A 24,906-nucleotide genomic window follows, 5' to 3' on the forward strand; every position below is an offset into this window, starting at 1 on the left:
CTTTGCTGCTTTCTTAAAACCATCTGCTTTCCTAAAAAAATTAAACACTTCCTTTCAATATAAAGCATCTCCCACGGTGCTGGCAGTATGTAGCTGCAGTAATTTCTGAGAGGACTATTATTTCTACCCAGTGGTTATTGAGTATTTACTCTGCTGCATGAATGACATGTCAGGTCCCATTTAATCCTCATGAGGTGGCCTCTGTTCTTATTTCTCCATCCTACAGATGAGGTAACGGAGGTGGGGAGGGACCAGTAAGTTTTCTCACTCTTTATGATCAGACATAGAGGTGGGGGATATGAGGCAGTCAGGATTAGAAGTGAGTATATAACCTCCTCAGGGGACAGAAATCTCCCATCATTTATGTGACAGATACTTATATCCCAGGCACTGTTGTACGCACAGCACAAATGTGAACTCACTTAATCCTCGTAGTAACCCTGTGAGGGGGGTGTTCCTACTGCCCTATTTCACAGATGAGGAAACCGAGGCTCAGAGAAGTTCAGGAACTGGTCCCGGGTCCCAGAGCTGGTAGTGGCTGAGGCCGGATTTGAACCCAGCACTGAGACTCTGGAGTCTGGGCTCTCAGCTTCACCAGGCTGGCATTCCCAGCTGGGAGGCTTCGGGTGCACAGGAAGGCTTTCCCTCCACTCAGTGTCCTCACCTGTGCAGAATCGTCCTTCCCCCTATTTCCAGGTTACCTACCCTCCATACTGGTGACGCTGTGGGTCCAGATCCTTCTTGCAGGGGTCGGGGGGGGGGGCGGGACGTCCTGGACATTGCAGGATATTGAGCAGTATCCCTGGTCTCTACCCACTAGATGCCATCAGCATCACCCCTTCAATTGTGACAAACAAAAATGTTTCCAGACACTGAAGGTGTCCCCTGGGGAGCACATTGCCTCTGGTTGAGAATCACTGCTGCATCCCATACTTCTGTTCTCGGGGTTGGCGAAAGGTAGGGACCTTCTACCCCTCACACTCCCATGGGCATGTGACCCAGGCTGGGGCAATTGGGGTCCTGCATCTCCTCAGCTGATGCTTGGTTCAGTGGTGAGCACAGGACCCGAAAGGACCAATCAGAATGGTCTCTGCTTCTAGGTTATTTGGTTCATCTACAAGTGTCTCTCCAATGATTTCTTATTAGTTAGTTACATGGAGAAATAAGAAAATCAGAAATTATTCAGTGGAGAAATGGGACAAGCATCTTGGCTGAATGGATCAAAATTCATATCACCAGTGATGGCAGACAGACCTAGGGTGCATCTAGATGTGATGTCATGAGAATGATGCGGCATCACTTAGGTGGTATTCCAGAGATCATAGCTACCCTGAATCTCATTCATGGGGAAATGGTAAAAAATAAACCCAATAAACCATGAATATGGAGCGGGGTGTGACTCTGGACTTCAAAATCTTCAGTGTCATAAGAGGCAAAGAAAGGCTGAGGAGATTTTCTAGCTTAAAGAGAAGTAAAGATACATTACTAAGCATAATACCTGGCCCTAGACCAGACCTTGTGTAGGAGGAAAAAGAACACCAAGCAGACAGCATGTAGCAAATTATCAAAACTGGAATATGCACAGGGATAAGATGAAAGTGTGTATCAGGGTTGAATGCGCGAAAATAGAAAAAGTGTTAACAATTGGTGAATTTGGATGATCTTTGTACTACTTTGCAAAATCTGTGACTCTTACATTCTTTTCTAATAACATTTCTAGAGAGTCCTCCCTGGGACTGCTGCAGGCACTAATAGGAAAGGTGTTCATGCGAGCATCCTGACCCTGTGCCTCCCCTGACCTCTCCCCGGGGCCCCCCTGATTCCCCATCAGGGCCGCTCCAAGCTCCGCTCCTGCCTGTTAAGAATCCCAGAGACAGAGCAGACGCCTCATTGGCCAAGGTTGAGTCACGTGCCCAGCCCGGAACCCATCACGGGGAACCTTGGCATTGCCGGCTCCGATTGGTCAGGGGCATACCTGGAGCTGGTCTGAGGATGGGATCAGATCCATCCGAAGGGCATGGAGACAGGTGGTCCCCCAAGAAAAACCAAGGGTGTTAGTAGGAGAAGGAGGAATGGTATCCAGATGGACAAAGCCACAGCTGCCTACACAGGAGGGACCCTTATGTAATTCATTCCCTCACTTAATCAGCCCATGTGTATACAGTGCCTAAGGCTGGTTACATCTGTTCTAGGCAGGGGGATATGCCATTGAAAACAGAGGAGGTTCCTGCCCCCAAGAACCGCTCTAGTAGGGAACACAGATGATGAACACACAGATACAGGTACGCTCTCAGGTAGCAATAATAACGCTGAAGACATTGAGCAAAGCAAGGGGTTAGAGAGAAATGAGGCAAAAGTGAGCAAGGGAGGCTTCATGGAGGAGGTGACATTGGCGCAGAGGCAGGAATTAGGAAAGAAAAGAAGGCAGGAAAGAGGGCAGCATCTCCAAGAAAACCATCCCCCAGAGCTGGGGCTACACTCTCAAGGGTACAAGGGGCACCCAGCCATCCAAGGGTCTCTGCTGGGCAGAGAGGGTGGCAGATGTGCCTGAGCTCAGACCCAAGGGCCTCTGGTCAAAGGGAGGAAACAAGCAGGCTTACCATGGGACAGATCGGCACCCGTCTGGCTGACACTCTTGCATTCTTTCTGGGGGGCTTCCTTGGCACCTCACCAGGGTTCTCAGAAGGCAGGGCTGAGGGAGGAGGAACCACTCATGAGGCCATCTTGCCCTCTGTGGCTTGAGAAACTCAGTAATAATAAGATCTTCATCATGAAACCATTGACAAGAGCTAATATGTGTGGCGTACTCGCTATGTGTGAAGCATGCTTTTAAGTATTTTACACGGATTATCTTACTTGGTTCTTCATAATAAATCTCTGAGATGGGTACTATATTAATCCAACATTAGAGAGGAAACGAAGGCACAGAGAGGTTAGGACACTTGCTGGAGGTTGCACAGCAGTGCCTGCAGACATGCATTAAATTGCATCCTGAAGGCCCACAGGGAACAGAGAGGGCATGTCAGCAAGTGAAGGGGCTGGAGTAAGACAACAGGGGGCTCTGGAGATAGTGGCCCTGGGGAGCCCGTGTCCAGGAGGAAGGGACAGCTGATATGCAGCTGCCTGTGGGGATGCCTCTCCAGAAAATAGTCAGGTATTTTCTGTCTCCTGTATGATTGTTACAGGCCACTACACAGGTGATAAAATACATGGAAAAATACACATGGATTGTGCCAATATCCATGGGCTAGTTTTGATGTTGTACTATCATCATGTAAGATAGAACTACTGGGGGCAGTTCAGGGCCCTCCCTCCCCAGCAGGAGCCAGTGGGAGATATTTGGGGTTGAGATCAGTCTTCAGGGTCAACACTTCCTCATCAGCCGTGCCCTGGAGACCCTCCCCACTGCCACCTGCGCACAGGTTTCCACCCCATGTGTGTCTCACCTCCTTTCTCCGGCGGCTTGGTCTGCACCTCCTCCGTTTCCTGGCCCTCGATGGTGCTGAGAGGTAGCATCGTGACACCACAGGTGCTCCCTATGGACAGGAGACCAGAGCAGTCAGTGCCTGGGCTGGGGACCCAGATGGCCCGGGTGTGAACCCCAGCACCGCTCTCAGATGTCAGGTGGACTCAGACAGCTCCATCCCCTCCCCAAGTCTCCAGGCCCCCAACATCCAAGGGGAAGTGTTGGCAATGCCTCCCTCCTAGAGTGGCTTCCAAGGCCCAGTGTGTGATGTGAGGAGAGTGATTGCCATGGCACCTGGCAAGGGCAAGGGCAGGGATCATGGGTGTGGGGTTTATGCCCCTTTAAGAATAGAAAAATTATGACACAAAGCGCTGGGACCCTGGAGGTGAATGTCAGTTAGCTGAGTATCAAAAGGCCTCTGGAGTCTGGCATACAGTAGGCACTAAATAAGTGCATTCATGGTCAGCATTCTCAGTGCCATATTTCAGCCCTGTCCTAAGGCTACAAGATAGCTTGACTAAGTAGTACATACCAGGACCTCTCTTCCCTGTCCTCGGGGGGCTTCTTCTGGTACAGGATGCTCAAGTGATTGCCTCTCAGGACTGCTGTGAAGACGAGGGGGCCGGTCCACAGACACCTCACCACAGCCCCTGGGGAGGGGCCAGCACTGCAGCGAGGGTGCCTAGCAGCAGGCTCAGGTGTGGGGTCCTGGGGCCCCGCCTCCACCCCAGCTTTACCCTGGGCAGGACTTGGGCCAGTGTGTCTAGAGGGTGCACTGAGGGGTTCCAGCCTACCCATCACTAGCCGAGAGATCTCAAGGATCAAGCTCGCCAGATTTAACAACAACAAGATTACAAGAAATACACAGCAAACTGAGATTTGATATTTCAGATACACAAATCATTTTTTAGTATAAGTAGCTCCCAAACACTGCATGGGACGTGTCTACATAAAAAATCACCCTTTATTTATTTTGCCAAGTTATGTTTAAGTATAGGCAAGAAATATCTGGGACATAGTTACACTGAAAGGTAATTCTTTGTCTGAAATTCAAATTTAAGTATGCATCCTGTATTTTACCTAACAAGCCCCGATTCAGTGGGTATTTAACCTCTTGTGCTGTCAGGTTTCCCCTCCGTAAAAACAAGGACAATGAATGATTAAACATGAGGGTTGAATATGATTAAACACATGTCAGGTATTGAGAACACAGCTTGACACAGAGTCAGGCAGTTTATGTGTTGGATCCAACTCTCTTGTTATTGGTGGGGGGGAGGGCGGTTAGGAGGCCTCTTCCTCTGCCTCCTCTGCCACCCCCACCTTCCCTGCCTCACTGTCCCTGCTGCCAGGACCTTCCAACCTGGCCTCTGACCTCTGATCTCCCGCAGCGCCCCTCCCCCACCCGTCCAGGCCCTGGTTCTGGGCCAGGTCTTCCAGGGAAGACAGAACCTTATGGAAGAAGATCCCCAGGTCACAGAGCTTCATGCCTCAGAGCAGCTGAGGCACAAGGGCCTGGCTGCCAGTTCAAGTGTGGCTGGGGAGTTAGGGCTGGCCCGGCAGGACCATCAGACACACGATGACCCCCCAGGAACTTGGTGATCCCCCATCAGGGACTCACACGCACACTCCAACACCCCATGATGTTCTTTGAAAACCTCTGAGACACCCTTTGAGCCCACAGACCTATTTTTAAAAATTGAGACCCACCAGTAGATACACACACACACAAACACACACACACTTGGGACACACACAACGGCAGATGCACAAACTGAAAATACAAGTCACCCTCTCCAACACAATTCCCCTCTGGCTGACACCCTGGGCCCACGCTACTCTCACGCAGATGCCCCTCTAAGCCACCAGGACGCTCCCAGCCCCCACCTGCAGCCAGACATGAGCCCCCAGAATCACTGGAGGCTCAAAAACCCTTTTGCAATCACCTTATTCATCAGCGAATCATCATATGTGTCCTCAGCGGACTCCTAAACGCCTCCAAAATGCTCCCTGCCCCAAGTTGTCCCCAAAACTCCCCTCTGGATTCCCCCCAGATAATTTTCCTATGTTCTCTTCGGCCAATTCTGTACCTGGCCCCCTGACCCCCCCGACCTTTCCAGTGTCCTTACAGCACCCCCATACCCCCCGCCTCCTCCATCCAACTGCAAAGTCTCCCGTCTGCCCCTCCTGCCTCCTAAAACCTCAGGACCAGGACCCGGGCTCCTCCTCCACCTGTCCTGGACAGAGTCCCCGCCACCCCTACTACTGACACCCCAGCCTCCTCTGTCCCCTCCAGTCTCCTCTCCAGCTAGTGGCCAGAGAAATCATAGGACCCTGACTTCCCCCGAGGCTCAAAGCGGGTGAGGACTCGGGTTGCCCTCAGGGGAGACGCGGGTTCCTGAAGGGGCCCCACCGTGGGCACCATCGGGCCTCAGGGGCTCCTAGAAAGCAGCGCCTGCGCCCCATTGCCCTGAACGCATCCTGGCCTGGTGCCCCGCCCTCCCCGCGGAGACCCCGCAGCGCCATCCGGCCGCCACCCCCCGCCTGCACCCCGCCCCTCGCTGCGCCCCCTCCCTGATGGCGCCGACCCTTCAGAGCTGTGGCCGTGGGACTGACCTCCGGACCCGGGTCTATCTGCGCCCCTTGGCAGGAGCGGGCGGGCTTGCTCAGTGCTTGTCCTTGGCGCCCGAGCAGGGCTGGCTCCGGAGATGCCCGGGGAATCTGTGGACAAACTCACGTGAATGAACGGGGCCGAGTTGCTCAGCAACACACACAAACCCCCAGCCCCCGCCCCCAAGCACAAGTCAGGTGGTTAAAACAGTCTCCGACACCAGCACAGGCGTCAGAGTGTTGGCTGCAATTGTATTTTTACGGGGGAGGGTCAGGGGGCCTCTCCCTCCACGAAGGCCCCCCAGCCTGCCAGCATCACTATCCTTGTTACTGAGGGGTTCCTCCTGGGCCTCAGCATCCGTCCCCTCCCCCAGCGCTCCTCCCCCACTGCCCAGGCCAGGCCTTCCTAGGAAAGGCACAGAGGCTCATGCTTCAGAGGCACTGGGGCCTGGGGACCCCTTGGGGGTGGTTGGGGGACGGGGTGGGTCCTGCAGGATCATCAGGTACACAATGAATCCCTCCCACGAGGTGACCTCCTGCCCAGGACTCACACTCCTGCTCACAGTGGGATACTTTCAGAATCTCAGAGACACCACTTTGGCCTCAGTGTCCTACTTGTGCAATCTAAGACCCACTTGTAGATCCTCAAATACACACAAATGGGCAGTAACACATCCTGAGGTTCAGTAACACTCAGGCATGTGCACACACACACACACACACAAATGTGCAGATACACACAGCTTCAAATACTGGGCACACCAGGCACACACACACGCAGGACACCCACGTCGGCACACTTAAAACTCAAAGGGCACCCTATGGGACACTCATACCACCTCTGCCTGACACCCCAGGGTCCACCCTCAGTCTCACCTGGGGACCCATCCCCCCAGAGGCCTCCCCCTCTCAGATGCCCCCTATCACTCTGCTCTCACCTGGGGACCCATCCCCCCAGAGGTCTCCCCCTCTCAGATGCCCCCTATCACTCTGCTTTGGACGCCCCCCAGCTCCTACTCATAATGGCTCACATTAAACCTCAGAATCACTCCTTCAGCCTTGTAAGCTTGAAAACATTGAGACCTACTAGCAGATCAGACAGACAAATATGCGGAAATCCATCCAAAAGCTCAGCAACACCCAGTCGTGCACACACACAGACACACACACACTGCAGACACACACCCACACTGCAGTCACAGACATTCCTAGAAAATCAGAGACACCCCCTCAGCTTGCAGGCCTTTTAGAAACAATACGACCCACTCACAGATCCACACACACAAACGTGCGGATTCAGATTCACAGAGCTCGAAACAGCAGACACCCCAGGCAGACATAGACATACAGACACACAGACACACAGACACACACACACACAAACACACACTAACTTGTAGAAACACATATTTTCAAACAAATACTTTGGAAAGCAGGGCATAAAGACACAAACACATCTGCAGACACATCTCAAAACTCAAAATCACCCTCCAGATACATGATCCCCTCTGGCTGACACCCAGGACCGACCCTAGGTCTCACCCAGGGCCCATACTCCAGAGGCTGCCCCTCCAAGATGCACGCCCCCGGCAAGCTCCCAGCCACCACCCTCAGGCAGGCACGGGCGCACAAAATCGCTGGAGGCTCGAAAACCCTTTTCCAAGCGCCCTTCTCACAAGCTTCCTCTGGCTCCCCCAAAAGCCTCCGGAGGGGCTTCACGACCCTCCCCACTCCCCAAATGCCCTCTGGACTCCCCCCACCCAAGTCATTTTCCTACGTTCTATTCGGTCAATTCGGTAACTAGCCCCCGACCCCCAACTGATCTCTCCAGTGTCCCACCCCCATACCTCCCGCCGCCTCCATCAAACTACGAAGTCCCCAGATCTGACCCTCCTACCTCCTAAAATCTCGGGACCGGGACCCCGTTCCTCCTCCACCTGACCTGGAAGGAGACCCAGCCATCCCCTAACCCGGACAGCCCAGTCTTCCTCGGTCCCCTCCAGTCTTCTCTCCTCTCAGTGGCCCGAGAAATCCTCGGACCAGGAGTCGCCCCGAGGCTCAGAAGGGTCTGAGGACTCTGGCCGCCCTCAGGGGAGACGCGGGTTCCTCAAGGGGCTCCACAGCGCGCACACCAACCGGTCTCAGGGGCTCCTAGGCAGCAGCTCCTGCGCCCCATTGCCCAGGACGCACCCGCGCATCCTGGCTGGGCGCCCCCGCCCTCCCCGCGGAGACCCCACAGCGCCATCCCGCCGCCCCCCGCCCCCCGCCCCCTACTGCGCACTCGCACTGATGGCGCAGACCCTTCAGAGCTGCAGCGGCGGGACTGCCCTCCCCTCCCGGGTTGTGACTTGGCGCGGGCTTCCCGGGGGGCAGGGGCGGGGCGGGCTAGCTCAGTGCTGGTCCCTGGCATCCTGCAGGGGGTCCAGAAAATGTGCCCGGGGACGCGCAAGACAAAAGCGCGAAAGGAGCCGCTCACGACCACCGCCCCTCTCCTGTCCACATAGATACTCGGGTCCAGTGACTGAAACAGTGCCTGAAACAAAAAGTATAATGTTGTTAGGGTTTGAGGACTGGAAATCCCGGTCCTGCACCTCCTCTCTGACCCCAGCTTCCCTCCATCACTGTCTCTGTTGCTGGGCTTTCCAATTGGGCCTCAGATAGCCGTCCTCCCCCCAGCGCCCCTCCCCCACGAGTCTAGCCCTCTGTCCTGGACCAGGTCTTCCAGGAGAAGGGAGGTGCGGCTTGACAGGGAAGAGCCGCAAGGTATGCTTCTGAACAGCAGAGACACAAGGGCCTGGATGCTGGGGTCGGGGGAAGCGGTTACTGGGGACTGGGGGCTGGTCCTGCAGAACCATCAGAAGCACAGTGACCCCCAGGCAAGCGGTGACCCCTCTCCCAGACGCCCACACACTCACTGCTACTCACAATGGCGTACCTTCAAACCCGCGAGATATCGCCTCAGCCTCCCAGGCCTGCTGGTAACAATTGAGACCCACTTGCGGATGGGCACACAGGTGCAGAAACACCCCACCGGGGCTGTCTGGTAAGGATGGTCCTTACCCTTATGCCTCACCGGCCAGGCCTTAATCAAACGGAATACCAGCGCAATAGGTGAGAAATGCTGTCCTTCGTTCAGGTAGCAATATCCCAGCTGAGATTCAGGGTTCTAATGTCCTGGAAGAAAGGGGAAATGGATGTAGGGGAACTTTGGTTTCTGCAAGGGTGGTGAAAACTTCCAACAGGATAAAATATATGGAAAAGAGTATGTCTCCTTCCCCTCCAGCTCTCCCCACCGTGTTCCCTCCTTAGACTAATCCCCACTGGCATTAACGGACTTCTTATCTATGCTTTCAGAGATAAATATTTATTCATTTATTTGTATGCTTAATTATATGTTGATTTATAGGTTTAATTATACATGTATATGCATGTGTGTATATAAACAAATATATTTCATCTGCCACTAGCCACCTGTTTCTTTTTTTACATAAATGATATCCTACTATACACACTCTTGCTTTTGTTTTCTTTTTTTAGCTAACGAATATATTTTGGAAATCTTGCCATATCAGTCCATACAGAACTGCCTCATTCTTTTTGATGGTGGTAGACTATTCCCCTGAATGACTTTACCATGATTTGTTTAACCAAGTCTCCTAAGACTGGATAGTTGGGTGGCTTCTGGTTTTCTCTTACTACTAACACTACTGGAATGACCTTCCTTGAAAATGTGTCATTGCACACAATTGGAAGCTTCTCAGGACAGGTTTTAGAACTGAAAGAATTGCATCAGAGCATATGTGCATTTCAAATTTGGGGACAGCTATTGCCAAAGTGCTCTACGCAAAGAGTGCCAGATGAGAACCCAACTAACAATGCATTTGGAGAGGCCAAGTCAGTATACAAACACATTTTTTATTATTATTTTTTTGAACACATTTTTTAATCTTTACCAACTGCTGGGTGAAAACATGGTTAGAAGCAGTTTCATTTCTTTACTATGAATTATCTTTTCATATATCTCACCAATTTTTGATTGGGTCATTGGTCTTTTTCTTATCTATTTTTAAGTGTTCTTTACATATTAAGGATATTGATCTTTCCTCTGTAATGTGTACTGAATGTACTTTTGATCCGTTTCTTATTCAAATTTTGACTTTATTTATGGTGTCAGTAAAAGATTTTGGAATAAATGAATGAATAACTTAATTGACTATCAAGTTTCAAGCTTGACCTGCAGATCAGAACGCACTGGGCAGTGCCAGATTCCTGGACAAGAGGGAATGGGTGAATATTAAGGTAATTTGAAAAACCAGACAGACACGAAGGTCAATTAAATATTTGTAGATTTAATGCACACTCCCTGCACTTGCTAAGGCTTATTTGGCTATAATTCAACTTAACACGTCCAAAATTAAATGAACCCTTATCATCCTACTTCTGTCCCTCCCAAGTCATCCTCAACTTGGAACCCAGCACCTCCAGTGGCTCAAGCCAGAATTCATGAAGTCATTCAAGACGCCCCCACAGGGACTTCCCTGGTGGTCCAGTGGTTAAGCCTCTGCGCTCCCAATGCAGGGGGCATGGCTTCGACCCTGCTGCTGCATAGTGTGGCCAAAAGGAAAATAAAAGGACGCCCACCACTCCTTGGTCTCCACATCCAATCCCTAGCACACCCTTTGGTTCAATCTTATTTATGTATCCTGAAGCTATTCAGAAGCAGCAGTCAGTTACCTTTTTCTGTCAAAGGTCTCATAGCAAATATTTTCGCCTTTCTGAACCAATAAGTCTCTGTCGCAGCTAAAAGACTTTGCATGAAAGCAGCCCAGACTGTAAATAAGGAATGGACATGGCTGTGCCAGCGAGCCCTTCTTTATACAACAGACTGTGGGCTGGATGGCCAGAGTCTGCCCACCCTTGACCAAGAAAATTTTCTGTGCCAGCTCCTGTAGTAGATAAAGCCAAGCTGCTCCTGGAAAAGGGGCAGTTTGGGCAGGAATGAAAACAGCTATACTTTATTTTCTAAAGATATAGTTTGTGAAAATTTGAATTCCATGAAATTGAAAAAGTATAATATAAAAAATAGCCATAGAGTCTTGGTTTATGTTCAAAAACTGAAATAATAATCTTTTTTAAAAAGCTCTCATGAGCCTTGTTCTTATCTCCTACAAATTGGGGATCATATTAGCTCCTATTTCATAGGACTCTGGTGAAGGGTAAATGAGATCATCTATGTCAAGTGCTCAGCACCACACCTGACAGGTGGAAAGTGCCCAGGAAATGTTAGCATTTATCCAACATTATCAGTAACCAACTGGTTAATCTGCCCCAGGCAGAGGGGTTGTCCTGCGGGCAGGGCACTGGCCACCCTGAGACTCAAACTGCCCAGAGGACCGTGCATGGAGCCAAGAGTCTCCAAGAGCCATTGATAAGATGTTCCATCTGGCTATGCTTCTTCAGTGTCTCACAGCACCAAGCCCACATCCTCACTCTCTGGGGGCTACGGTGTGTAATAATTCTGATAATGTAAGAGATCTAAAGCAGTCCTGAGACAGACCCTTCTGTGACCATGGAAATATTCTGTATCTGCAGTGTCCAGTACGGTAGCCTCTGGCCACATTTGGCCACTGACATGTGCCTGGCGGGGCTGAGAAACTGTTTTGAACTTTATGTTTAATTTGTTTACATTGAAATGTCTTTTTGACAGATACAGATTTCTGATAACTTTCGAATCATACCACTGAACTGGGTAAGAATTAAAGAATTCAAATGGAAAACCTGATGACTTCATCAATTGTTAACACAAGATTAAGATCAACAAGGATTAGTTCCACAGGACTCAGTGATGGGATGAATATGTTTTTAATTTTTATGGCTTTTTGTCTGAAATATCACTGGCTTTTAATCTTTGTTTTCTAGACATAAGGAAGCATTTCACTTTCAACTAATTATGACAGCAATTTGGTAAAGTACACGTTTGTAAGCAGAATTGAAATATTTATATTTTCTCTCTACCTGATCCTTCCAGAATTTGGAAACTCTTAGTATTCTTATTTTTATGACAACATAGTTATTTGCATAAGTTAAATAAGAATCTATTCTCCTTATAACAGGACATAAATGGAAACACTTGTTTTATTACCATTGCTTTGACTGGCGTGTCATATTTAAGAATATGCACAGAATCAGATATGACTAGACAGCTTTAAAGAACCAAGGTGAACTTTATGGAGCCATAAAGCCCCTTGGAAAAATAACCTGGCACCTTGCTTCAGAGTTCCCAGCAACACTACCAGGTAAATAAGGAAGGATACCTCCTGGTAGGTGGAGGAATCTCAAGACACGTTGGAGACCTTGAGAAGAGAGGAAACCACCCAAATCTGTAGATACCGCAGGTGGAATAGGACTCGTCTATGGAAAGGACTGCTGACCTCAACCTCATCTCACAACGATGCTCAAACACAGGAGAAATTATATTCAGACCAGGACAAAAAGAAGATGGCATCAGAAGGAGACAGCTATCCCAAGATGCCAGACCTGACCCGTATGATTATTTATACTGTTTTTTGATTGTGAGGACTTTTGCATGTGAATGAAATGTTTTGCTACCATTAGCACAATCCTATGCAGAGTTTAAAGATTATTCCAGTTGTTGGGTTTATGGTCAGTTACCTACGTCCAGTACTACTGGGTTATCTTGGTGGATTTCTCCTCTGCAAGACTCTAATTGGATAGCCCTTAAGAAATTTATTCTAGAAGAAAGAAGTTATACTTCTGTTGGTGCCATTATTATTTTTCTTATTGAAGTATAGTTGATATATAATATATTAGTTTTGGGTGAATAACATAGTGATTCGATATTTGTATAGATTATTCTCCATTTAATGTTATTACAAAATAATGGCTATATTTCCCTGTGCTGTACAATACATCCTTGTTGCTTATTTATTTTATACATAGTAATTTGTATCTCTTAACCCCCTACCCTTATCTTGCCCCTCCTCCCCTCCCCAGTGGTAAACACTAGTTTATTTTCTACATCTGTGAGTCTGTTCCTGTTTTGTTATGTTCATTTGTTTGTTTTATTGTTTAGATGCACATATAAGTAATAGTATGGAGTATTTGTCTTTCTCTGTCTGACTAATTTCACTAAGGCTAATATCTTCCAGGTCTATCCACGTTGTTGCAAATGGCAGAATTTCATTCTTTTTTATGACTGAGTAGTATTCCATTGTGTGTGTGTGTGTGTGTGTGTGTGTGTGTGTAAGATGTTATATGTGTCTAACATCTTTATCCATTCATGTGGGGTTGGACACTTAGGTCACTTCCATATCTTGGCAATTGTAAATAATGCTGCAATGAACACTGGGGTACATGTATCTTTTCAAATTAGTGTTTTCTTTTTTTTTGTATATATATATATATATATATGTATATATATATATATACCCATGAGTGGGATTGCAGGATCATATGGTAGCTCTATTTTTAGTTCTTTAAGGAACCTCCATACTGTTTTCCACAGTGGCTGCACCAGTTTACATTCCCACTAAGAGCACAGGAGGGTTCCCTTTTCTCCACACTTATTATTATTTATAATAATAAGCATTTATTATTTATAGAGTTTTTGATGATGGTCATTCTGCCTGGTGTGAGGTGATACCTCATTGTAGTTTTGATTTACATTTCTCTAATAATTAGCGATACTGAGCATCTTTTCATGTGCCTGTTGGCCATCTGTATGTCTTCTTTAGGGAAATGTCTATTTAGGTCTTTTGCCCTTTTTTTGATTGGGTTGTTTGTTTGTTTTTGATATTGAGTTGTATGAGCTCTTTGTATATTTTAGAAATTAAGCCCTTGTCCATCACATCATTTGCAAATATTTTCTCCCATTCAGGAGGTTGTGTCCTTATTTTGTTGATGGTTTCCTTTGCTGTGCAAAAGCTTTTAAGTTTAATATGGTCCCATTTGTTTATTTTTGCTTTTATTTCTTCTGCTTTGGGAGACTGATCCAAAAAAATTATTGCTCTGATTTACGTCAAAGAGTGTTCTGCCTTGTCCTCTTTCAGAAGTTTATGGTTTTGGGTCTTACACTTGGGTTCTTAATCCATTTTGAGTTTATTTTTGTATATGGTGTGAGAAAATGTTCTAATTTTACTCTTTCACATGTAGTGTGTAAATTTCCCACCACCACTTATTGAAGAGACTTTCTGTTCCCCATTGCATATTCTTGCCCTTTTATGGTCATAGATTAATTGACCATACATGTGCGGGTTTATTTGTGGGCTCTTTATTCTGTTCCATTGATCTATGTGTATGTTTTTGTGCCAGTATTATGCTGTTTTGATTACTGTAGCTTTGTAGTATAGTCTAATGTCAGTGAGCATTATTACTCCAGCTCTATTCTTTTCCCTTAAGCTTGCTTTGGCAATTCAGATCTTTTGTGGTTCCATATGAATTTTAGTATTTGTTTTAGTTCTGTGAAAAAACGCCCTTGGTATTTTGATAGGGATTGCATTAAATCTCTAGTTTGCTTTGTTTAGTATGGACATTTAACAATATTAATACTTCCAATGATGAACATGGGGTATCTTTCCATTTCTTTTTATCATCTTCAATTCCTTTATTGATGTTTTATAGTTTTCAGAGTATAGGTTTTTAACCTCCTTGGTTAATTTTATTCCAAGGTATTTTATTCTTTTTAATGCCATTTTAAACAGGATTGATTGCTTTCTTGTTTCTCTTTGTGATAGTTCATTACTATTGTATAAAAATCAATAGATTTTTGTATATTAATCTTGTAACCTTCAACTTCACTGAATTCATTTATTGGTTCTAATAGCTTTTTTAATTTAATTTTTTACTGAAGTATAGTTGATTTACAATGTTGTGTTAATTTTTGCTGTACAGTAAAGTGACTCAGTTATACACACACACACACACATATATATATATATATATATATATATATATATATATATATATATATATGTTCTTTTTAAAATTCTTTTCCATTATGGTTTACCCCAGGATATTGAATATAGTTCCCTGTGCTATACAGTAGGACCTTGTTGTAATTCTTATAGCTTTGGTGGAGACTTTAGTGTTTTCTGTATATAGTATCACATCATCTGCAAACGGTGACAGCTTTACTTCTTCCCTTCTAATTTGGATGCCTTTTATTTCCTTCTCTTGTCTGACTGCTGTGGTTAGGACTTCCAATACTATGTAAAATAGCAGTCATGAGGGTGGGCATCCTTGTCTTCTTCCTGATTTTACAGGAAATGCTTTCAGCTTTCACCGTCTAGTATGATGTTCCCTGTGGGTTTGTCATAAATGTCCTTTTATCAGTTGAGGTATGTTCCCTCTATACCCACTTTCATCAGAGTTTTCATCATGAACGGAGGTTGAACTTTGCCAAATGCTTTTTCGGTGTCTATTAGATGATCATGTGACTTTTAGACTTCCTTTTGTTAATGTGGTGTATCACACTGATTGATTTGCAGATATTGAACTATCCTTGAATCCCTGGAATAAAACCCACTTGATCCTGGTGTATGATACTTTTTATATATTATCATATTCAATTTGCTAATATTTTGTTGAGGATTTTTACACCTTTATTCATTGGTCTGTAATTTTCTTTTTTGTAGTGTCTTTGCTTTATTTGGGCCACTACTCATATTACAAGATGGGACCCCCTCACTTAGCCAATCAAACTACTTGCTCTGACCATAGCCATAAAAATGAATCATATTTCATACAGATGGCCAACAGGCACACGAAAAGATGCTAAACATCGCTAATTAGTAAAGAAATGCAAATAAAAACTACAATGAGGTACCACCTCTCACTGGTCAGAATGACCATCATTAAAAAGTCTACAAATAACAAATGCTGGAGAGGGTGTGGAGAAAAGGGAACCCTCCTACACTGTTGGTGGGAATGTAAATTGGTGCAGCCACTATGGAGAACAGTATGCAGGTTCCTCAAAAAACTAAAAATAGAGTTGCCATATGATCCTGCAATCCCACTCCTGGGCATATAGCTGGACAAAACTATAATTCAAAAAGATACATGCACCCCAATGTTCATAGCAGCACTATTCACAATAGCCAAGACATGAAAACAATCTAAATGTCCATCGACAGATGAATGGATAAAGAAGATGTGGTACTTATATGCAATGGAATACTACTCAGCCATGAAAACGAACGACATAATGCCATTTGCAGCAACATGGATGGACCTAGAGATTATCAAAGTAAGTGAAGTAAGTCAGAAAGCGAAAGACAAATACCATATGATATCACTTATATGTGGAGTCTAAAATATGACACAAATGAACTTATCTATGAAACAGACTCACAGACATAGCAGACTTGTGGTTGCCAAAGGTGGGGGGTTGGGGGAGGGATGGATTGGGAGTTTTGGATTAGCAGATGCAAGTTATTATATATAGGACGAATAAACAACAAGGTCCTACTGTATAGCACAGGGAACTATATTCAGTATCCTCTGATAGGGCTTCCCTGGTGGTGCAGTGGTTAAGAATCCTCCTGCCAGTGCAGGGGACACAGGTTCGAGCCCTGGTCGGGGAAGATCCCACATGCCACGGAGCAACTAAGCCCACATGCCTCAACTACTGAAGCCCGCACGCCTAGAGCCCGTGCTCCGCAACAAGAGAAGCCACTGCAATGAGAAGGTCGTGCACCGCAGTGAAGAGTAGCGCCCTCTTGCCACAAGTAAAGAAAGCCCGCATGCAGCAACGAGGACCCAACGCAGCCAAAAATAAATAAATAAATAAATAAATAATAAATAAATGAATAAATAAATAAAAATATCCTCTGATAAACCATAATGGAAAAGAATATGAAAAAGTATGTATATATATGTGTAACTGAATCACTTTGCTGTACAGCAGAAATTAACACAACTTTGTAAATCAACTATACTTTAATAAAGTTTTTAAATGAATCATCTTTAAAAGTTACTCAAGCTCAATCAGAGCAATGAGGGAAATTTCAGTCAAAGAATATAACTTTCTGGTTTTTAGGAGGGACTGTCCCTCAGTTACAGGATGAATTTATATTGCAAATATCAGGTTATGGTCATTGAAATTTAAGGGTTTCCCTTATGTGGAGGAAAATTAAACCATACTAAGGATAATCAGCCTAATGACTACAGGGAATTGGGCTGGGTGCTTTGTGAACAATGCTAATATATCATTTCTCTTAAAGTTAGTGATTGGTATGTAATAGACAGGGACAAACGACCTGGGATATACTGGGCTGCACCTAATGAAATTTCTTCTCTTAAACATTTACTTATGACGCTACTAGCTATATTGCTTGTATTCTGCCTATTTACAATATTGTTATTTCTTGCATTAAGAATTGTGTGACTGGGACTTCCCTGGTGGTCCAGTGGGTAAGACTCCACGCTCCCAATGCAGGGGGCCCGGGTTTGATCCCTCGTCGGGGAACTAGATCCCGCATGCATGCCGCAACTAAGAAGCCTGCATGCTGCAACAAAGATCCCATGTGCCACGGCTAAGACCTGACGCAGCCAAAATAAATAAATAAATATTTAAAAAAATAAAAAAGAACTGTGTGACTGAGCCTCCAATAAATATAATGATGCCTAGGCGACTTGAAACAACTGATCAAATATATAGTTCTACGTGAGATCAATGATCGTAATAGTGTAATTCTAGATATGGGAAGAAGCAACAAGAGGGAACCATTTCCTGGACCATAAGGGATTAGTAAGATAGGTGGTCCAGAGACATGTAAGGCTACCATTAACAGGGCATAGTCCAGCAATAACACATTGAATGGCCTATCAGTTAAATACTCGCCTGAGCTAGCAACAAACCTTACTAGCACCGAGGGAGAAATTGGCTATAAAATGCCTCCCAAACCTTGGTTGAATTTATGACCAAGAGGAGGGCACTGCCAACAAAAGAAGGTTCCCCACCACCCACTTCTACAAAAATGAAGTCATTAGCCACTGCACTTGATACTAACAATACATCTGGAAAGTAGTTAAGAGTGAAGATCAGGCTGAGGTACTCTATGCTCTGGGAAAACCGGCAGAAAGGTTTCCAGATAGTTAGATATTTTCAGGAGAAAATTTTAAAAACCACTATTCTTGTATCTTCTCATACTTAGACAAGCGCTAAAATCATAAGTGACGTATGTGTTCCTTGTGACTAACAGTACCCTTCTACCAAGCTGTGTGCTTCATTGCACATACACGTTCTCCAAAATCACATAGAACCTGACTTCCTACCTACCTTTTGGATCAGTTCCTCAGAGCTCTCTGAGAGGCTGTCTCCTGGACTATAGTCTTCAGTAAGTCCCCAAACAAAATGGAAACTCACAGCCCTCACATTGTACATTTTCACTTCAGTCTACAATTTCTGTGGATTTTGTTGTTGTTGTAGTTAAGTGGCATTATTGCGTCTAAAGATAAGTGTTACATGCATATTCCAAGTATTTATGCAATATCTGAAGAGGTAAGTGAATGGATGCTATGAATCTTGGAAGGTATGAATGTTGGAAGATGCTCTTCCACTCACAGTTGTGTGACTATCTGGGAAAGTCCCACTGTCCACATGTGTGAGGTTATTACCATGACGGTTAAGGGCATAAACTCTGGAGCCAGCCTGCCTGGGTTTGAATCCTGGCTTGGCTACTTATGATCTGTGTGACCTGAAGCAAGTGACATGAACTCTCTGTGCCTCTGTTCTCTTGTCTTGGAAAGAGAGATAACAGAACCTGTCACGTGGTTGTGAGGATTAAGGGAATCAAAAAGTGTAAAGAAATTAGCTCAGCGCTTGCCACATGGTCAGTGCTCAAGAAACATTCCTTTTTTTTTTTTTTGGCCATGCCATGCGGCATGGGGGATCTTAGTTCCCTGACCAGGGGTCAAACCCGTTGCACCTATATTGGGAGCTTGGAGTTTTAATCAGGGAAGTCCCGAAATATTCCTTATTCTAAATATTTGTGTAAAAATGGAGGAGATCCTAGTCAATGGGAGAGAGATACAGAACTGAAGAATACACTTACTCACTCATGTATTCATTACAGCCTCGTGCTGAGGATAAACTAACTTAACAGACCCAGTCAGTAGGGACACAATAGCCATTCTCCTTTGCTATAATAATAGAAGCAATTAGGTGAGCACAGGACTGCCCAGCTAAGGGCTACACTTCCCAGCATCTCTTGCAGCTAGATGTGGTCATGTGACTATGCTCTGGCCAATGAGGTTTGAGGAAAAGTGATCTGGGCATCTTGTAGGAGTTGCCCTTTGAAGGACTAAAGTGTGTCTTCCCCTTCCCTCATCCTCCTCCCCTTCCCCTGGGCCAGAATGTGGATGGGATGTGGGGGTGAGCACTCTCCAGCCACGTGGCACAGAGCACCAAGGTCAAAGGACCCTGGCTGCCCAAATCCAAAGAGTGTTTACACCTTCGCCCCGAGAGGTTAGCACACAGACCACCAACATGGAGGACAAATCAATTTCGGCATATTTAAGCAGCTATATTTTGGAATTTTACATCACAGTAGCCCAGCATGCATGTTTTGGGAGCGCGGGGTCTAGAGCGGGAAGCAGAGGGTCCTCGGGTATTAGGAAAGGCAGAGGATGCTGAGGCAGCACAGGGGACATTCCCATGCCTGGATCTCCTCGTACTCTGCACCAGGCTTGGAAGGGGAGGTGCAATTCGAGCCAGGTTTCGAAGGTTCAGGAGGAAACTGGGAATCAGAGTCAGAGTCATCCGTTTCCAAGTAATAGGCGAAGCAAACAGTTGGCTTAAAGGAACGAGAACACAGAAGAAAGAGGAGAACGTTAGTGCCCTGGGTAGCATCCACTCTCCCAAGTGTGAGGGCTGAATTCCAACTTGGCTACAAACAGCTGGGGATCCTGGGGCAAGCGACCTGACCTTCCCTGGCCTCAGTTTACACTTCTGTATAATGAAGTATAATTAAGTGCTTTCTCAAAGGGGGGGGTGTGAGGATTGAACAGGATAATCCAAGAAAAGGATCTTTAGCAATGTTTGCTGCTTAGTGAGAGGGTTTTTCTTCTACTCAGTGCCCTCATCTTTGCAAAACAGTTCTTCCCCAAAATGTCCTTAGTGTGGGTTTCTCAACATCCACACTGAGGACATTCTGGGGCGGGATCTTCCTTTGCAGTGGATGCTGTGCATGCTGTGCATTGCAGGATGTTGAGAGGCATCCCTGGCCTCTGCCTGCTGTACACCAGCAGCATCACCCCTTCAGTTGTGACAACTAAAGATGTTTCCAGACATTGAAGGTGTCTGCAGGGGGACAAATTGCCTCTGGTTGAGAATCACTTCCTCATCCATACTTCTGTTCTCTGAGTTTGGGGAAAGGTAAGGACCTTCTACCCCATACACTCCCATGGTCATGTGACCCAGGCTGGGGCAATTAGGGTCCTGCATCCCCTCAGCTGATGATTGGTTCAGTGGTGGGCAAAGTACCCAAAATGGGCCAAACAGAATACTCTCCACTTCTAAGATTTTTGCTTCATGAAAAATGTGTCCCAACTGATCTCTTATTAGCTAGCTGCATGGAGAAAACAAAATCAGAAAGTAGTCAGTAGAGAAATCGGACAAGCATTTCTTCCGAGTACATCAGCAATGATGGCAGACAGACCTCGTGTGCATCTAGATGTGATGTCTAGAAAAGGACAGGGCATCACTTAGGTGGTATTCCAGAGATCATAGCTACCCTGAATCTCATTCACGGGGAAATGGTTAAAAAATAAATAAATAAACAAACAAACAAATAAATAAAACAATATGGGGTGGGGTGACTCTGGTCTTCAAAGTTGTCATAGGCAAAGAAAGGTTGAGGAGATTTTCCAGATTAAAGAGGACTAAAGATACATTACTAAGCACAATACCTGGACCAAAATGGACCTTGTGCTGTGGGGAAAAGAACGAAAAAAAAAAAAAGGTAGTATGCAGCTAATTCACAAAACAGGAATATGGACATAGATTCCATGAAAGTGTGCATAAGGGTAAAAGCCTGAATGTTACAACAGTCCCACACTTATGTAACAGTATATTCTATATCTAAGGTGATAGACTGTGGAATGTATATATAAATATATATATTAGAGAGAACATGAAAATAAAAAATATTAACAATTGGTGAATTTGGATGATCTTTGTACTACTTTGCAAAATCTGTGACTCTTACATTCTTTTCTAATAACATTTCTAGAGAGTCCTCCCTGGGACTGCTGCAGGCACTAATAGGAAACGTGTCCTTGCGAGCATCCTGACCCTGTGCCTCCCCTGACCTCTCCCTGCGGCACCCCTGGTTCCCCATCAGGGCTGCTCCAAAAACTCCCCTCCCACCTGTTAAGAATCCCAGAGACAGAGCAGACGCCTCATTGGCCAAGGTTGAGTCACGTGCCCAGCCCGGAACCCATCACGGGGAACCTTGGCATTGCCGGCTCTGATTGGTCAGGGGCATACCTGGAGCTGGTCTGAGGATGGGATCAGATCCATCCGAAGGGCATGGAGACAGGTGGTCCCCCAAGAAAAACCAAGGGTGTTAGTAGGAGAAGGAGGAATGGTATCCAGATGGACAAAGCCACAGCTGCCTACACAGGAGGGACCCTTACGTAATTCATTCCCTCACTTAATCAGCCCATGTGTATACAGTGCCTAAGGCTGGTTACATCTGTTCTAGGCAGGGGGATATGCCATTGAACAACAGAGGAGGTTCCTGCCCCCAAGAACCGCTCTAGTAGGGAACACAGATGATGAACACACAGATACAGGTACGCTCTCAGGTAGCAATAATAACGCTGAAGAAATTGAGCAAAGCAAGGGGTTAGAGAGAAATGAGGCAAAAGTGAGCAAGGGAGGCTTCATGGAGGAGGTGACATTGGAGCAGAGGCAGGAATTAGGAAAGAAAAGAAGGCAGGAAAGAGGGCAGCATCTCCAAGAAAACCATCCTCCAGAGCTGGGGCTACACTCTCAAGGGTACAAGGGGCACCGAGCCACCCAAGGGTCTCTGCTGGGCAGAGGGGGTGGTGGATGTGCCTTTCCTCTCAGAACCCAGGGGACTCTGGTGAAGCGAGGAAACAAGCAGACTTACCAAGGGACAGATCGGCAGGAGTTTGGCTGACATCCTTCCCTCCTTTTTGGAGGGATTGTTCAGCAGATCATCAGGATCCTCAGAAGGCAGGGCTGAGGGAGGAGGAAAGAGGCATGAGGCCATCTTGCCCTCTGAGGCTTGAGAAACAATAATAATAAAATCTTCATCATGAACCCTTGACAAGCGCTAATATGTGCGGAGTACTTGCTATGTGCCAGGCACGATTTTACGCATTTTACAAGTATTAGCTTGTTTGGTTGTTCATTATAACTCCCTGAAATGACTACTATTATCATCTCATTTTACAGATGAGGAAACTGAGGCACAGAAAGGTTAGGGAGGTTGCACAGCAGTGCCTGCAGACATGCATTAAATTGCATCCTGAAGTCTCACAGGGAACAGACAGGGAATGTCAGTGAGTGAAGGGGCTGGGGTTAGACAACAGGGGTGTCCAGGCCACAAAAAGAAGCTCCAATTCATTCAGCTCCCAGGAGACACCGCTGTAGGCTCTGAACAGGGGAGAGACAGGACGCACTGACATGAGGGGATGTCAGGGAGGTTCCATCCTGGGTGCCCCTCAGGGCCCTCCCTCCCCAGCAGGAGCCAGTGGGAGATATTTGGGGTTGGGATCAGTCTTCAGGGTCAACACTTCCCCATCAGCCATGCCCTGGAGACCCTCCCCACTGCCACCTGCACACAGTTTTCCACTCCGTGTGTGTCTCACCTCCTTTCTCCGGCGGCTTGGTCTGCACCTCCTCCGTTTCCTGGCCCTCGATGGTGCTGAGAGGTAGCATCGTGACACCACAGGTGCTCCCTATGGACAGGGGACCAGAGCAGTCAGTGTCTGGGCTGGGGACCCAGATGGCCCGGGTGTGAACCCCAGCACCGCTCTCAGATGTCAGGTGGACTCAGACAGCTCCATCCCCTCCCCAAGTCTCCAGGTCCCCAACATCCAAGGGGAAGTGTTGGCAATGCCTCCCTCCTAGAGTGGCTTCCAAGGCCCATTGCGTAATTTGGGGAGAGCATTTGGCATGGCACCTGCCAAGGACTAGACCATGGCTAATGATGCCTGGGTCTCATGTCCCTTTAAGAAAAGAATAGAAATATTATGACACAAAGTGCTGGGGCCTGAAGGTGCAGCTCAGTTAACTTTATATCAAAAGGGCCTGTGGTGTCTGACATACAGCAGGCACTCAATATGTGCACTCATGGCCAGCATTCCCAGTGCTGTATTTCAGCTGTGTCCTAAGGCTACGTTGCAGCTTGACCAAATGGTTCAGACCAGGACCTCTCTTCCCTGTCCTCGGGGGGCTTCTTCTGGTACAGGATACTCAAGTGACTGCCTCTCAGGACTGCTGTGAAGACGAGGGGGCCGGTCCACAGACCCCTCACCACAGCCCCTGGGGAGGGGCCAGCACTGCAGCAAGGGTGCCTAGCAGCAGGCTCAGGTGTGGGGTCCTGGGGCCCCGCCTCCACCGCAGCTTTACCCTGGGCAGGACTTGGGCCAGTGTGTCTGGAGGGTGCACTGAGGGGTTCCAGCCTGCCCGTCACTAGCCGAGAGATCTCAAGGATCAAGCTCGCCAGATTTAACAACAACAAGATTACAAGAAATACACAGCAAACTGAGATTTGAATTTCAGATACACAAATCATTTTTTAGTATAAGTAGCTCCCAAACACTGCATGGGACGTGTCTACATAAAAAATCACCCTTTATTTATTTTGCCAAGTTATGTTTAAGTATAGGCAAGAAATATCTGGGACATAGTTACTCTGAAAGGTAATTCTTTGTCTGAAATTCAAATTTAAGTATGCATCCTGTATTTTACCTAACAAGCCCCGATTCAGCGGGTATTTAACCTCTTGTGCTGTCAGGTTTCCCCTCCGTAAAAACAAGGACAATGAATGATTAAACATGAGGGTTGAATATGATTAAACACATGTCAGGTATTGAGAACACAGCCTGACACAGAGTCAGGCAGTTTATGTGTTGGATCCAACTCTATTGTTATTGGTGGGGGGGAGGGCGGTTAGGAGGCCTCTTCCTCTGCCTCCTCTGCCACCCCCACCTTCCCTGCCTCACTGTCCCTGCTGCCAGGACCTTCCAACCTGGCCTCTGACCTCTGATCTCCCGCAGCGCCCCTCCCCCACCCATCCAGGCCCTGGTTCTGGGCCAGGTCTTCCAGGGAAGACAGAACCTTATGGAAGAAGATCCCCAGGTCACAGAGCTTCATGCTTCAGAGCAGCTGAGGCACAAGGGCTTGGCTGCCAGTTCAAGTGTGGCTGGGGAGTTAGGGCTGGCCCGGCAGGACCATCAGACACACGATGACCCCCCAGGAACTTGGTGATCCCCCATCAGGGACTCACACGCACACTCCAACACCCCATGATGTTCTTTGAAAACCTCTGAGACACCCTTTGAGCCCACAGATGTATTTTTAAAAATTGAGACCCACCAGTAGATACACACACACACACACACACACACACACACACACACACACACACACTTGGGACACACACAACGGCAGATGCACAACCTGAAAATACAAGTCACCCTCTCCAACACAGTTCCCCTCTGGCCGGCACCAAGGGCCGATCCCCAGTCTCACCCATGGCCCACCCCCCAGAGGCTGCCCCTCTAAGATGCCCGCCCCTGGCAAGCTCCCAGCCCTAACCCGCAGCCAAGCAAGTGCA

General features: G+C 46.9%; 1 protein-coding gene across 3 annotated transcripts in view; it reads right to left on the reverse strand.

Annotated features, from left to right (window-relative positions):
* LOC133078476 (uncharacterized) overlaps positions 1 to 24,906 on the reverse strand; it is a 46,245-nt gene that overhangs the window by 18,408 nt on the left and 2,931 nt on the right. The window contains exons 2-8 of one of the 3 annotated variants that reach the window (XM_061173534.1): positions 22,934 to 23,023; positions 22,210 to 22,301; positions 9,134 to 9,247; positions 6,080 to 6,184; positions 3,999 to 4,071; positions 3,447 to 3,536; positions 2,601 to 2,692 (exon numbers count right to left, since the gene is read on the reverse strand). The gene's annotated coding sequence lies outside the window, so the exon portion shown is untranslated. Of the gene's footprint in view, positions 1 to 2,600; positions 2,693 to 3,446; positions 3,537 to 3,998; positions 4,072 to 6,079; positions 6,185 to 7,970; positions 8,124 to 9,133; positions 9,248 to 22,209; positions 22,302 to 22,933; positions 23,024 to 24,906 lie in introns of those variants that run through there. The other 2 variants (XM_061173536.1, XM_061173535.1) reach the window with 2 other exon arrangements.

Source organism: Eubalaena glacialis, chromosome 18, assembly GCF_028564815.1.
Source record: "Eubalaena glacialis isolate mEubGla1 chromosome 18, mEubGla1.1.hap2.+ XY, whole genome shotgun sequence".
NCBI classification, from domain to species: Eukaryota; Metazoa; Chordata; class Mammalia; order Artiodactyla; family Balaenidae; genus Eubalaena; species Eubalaena glacialis.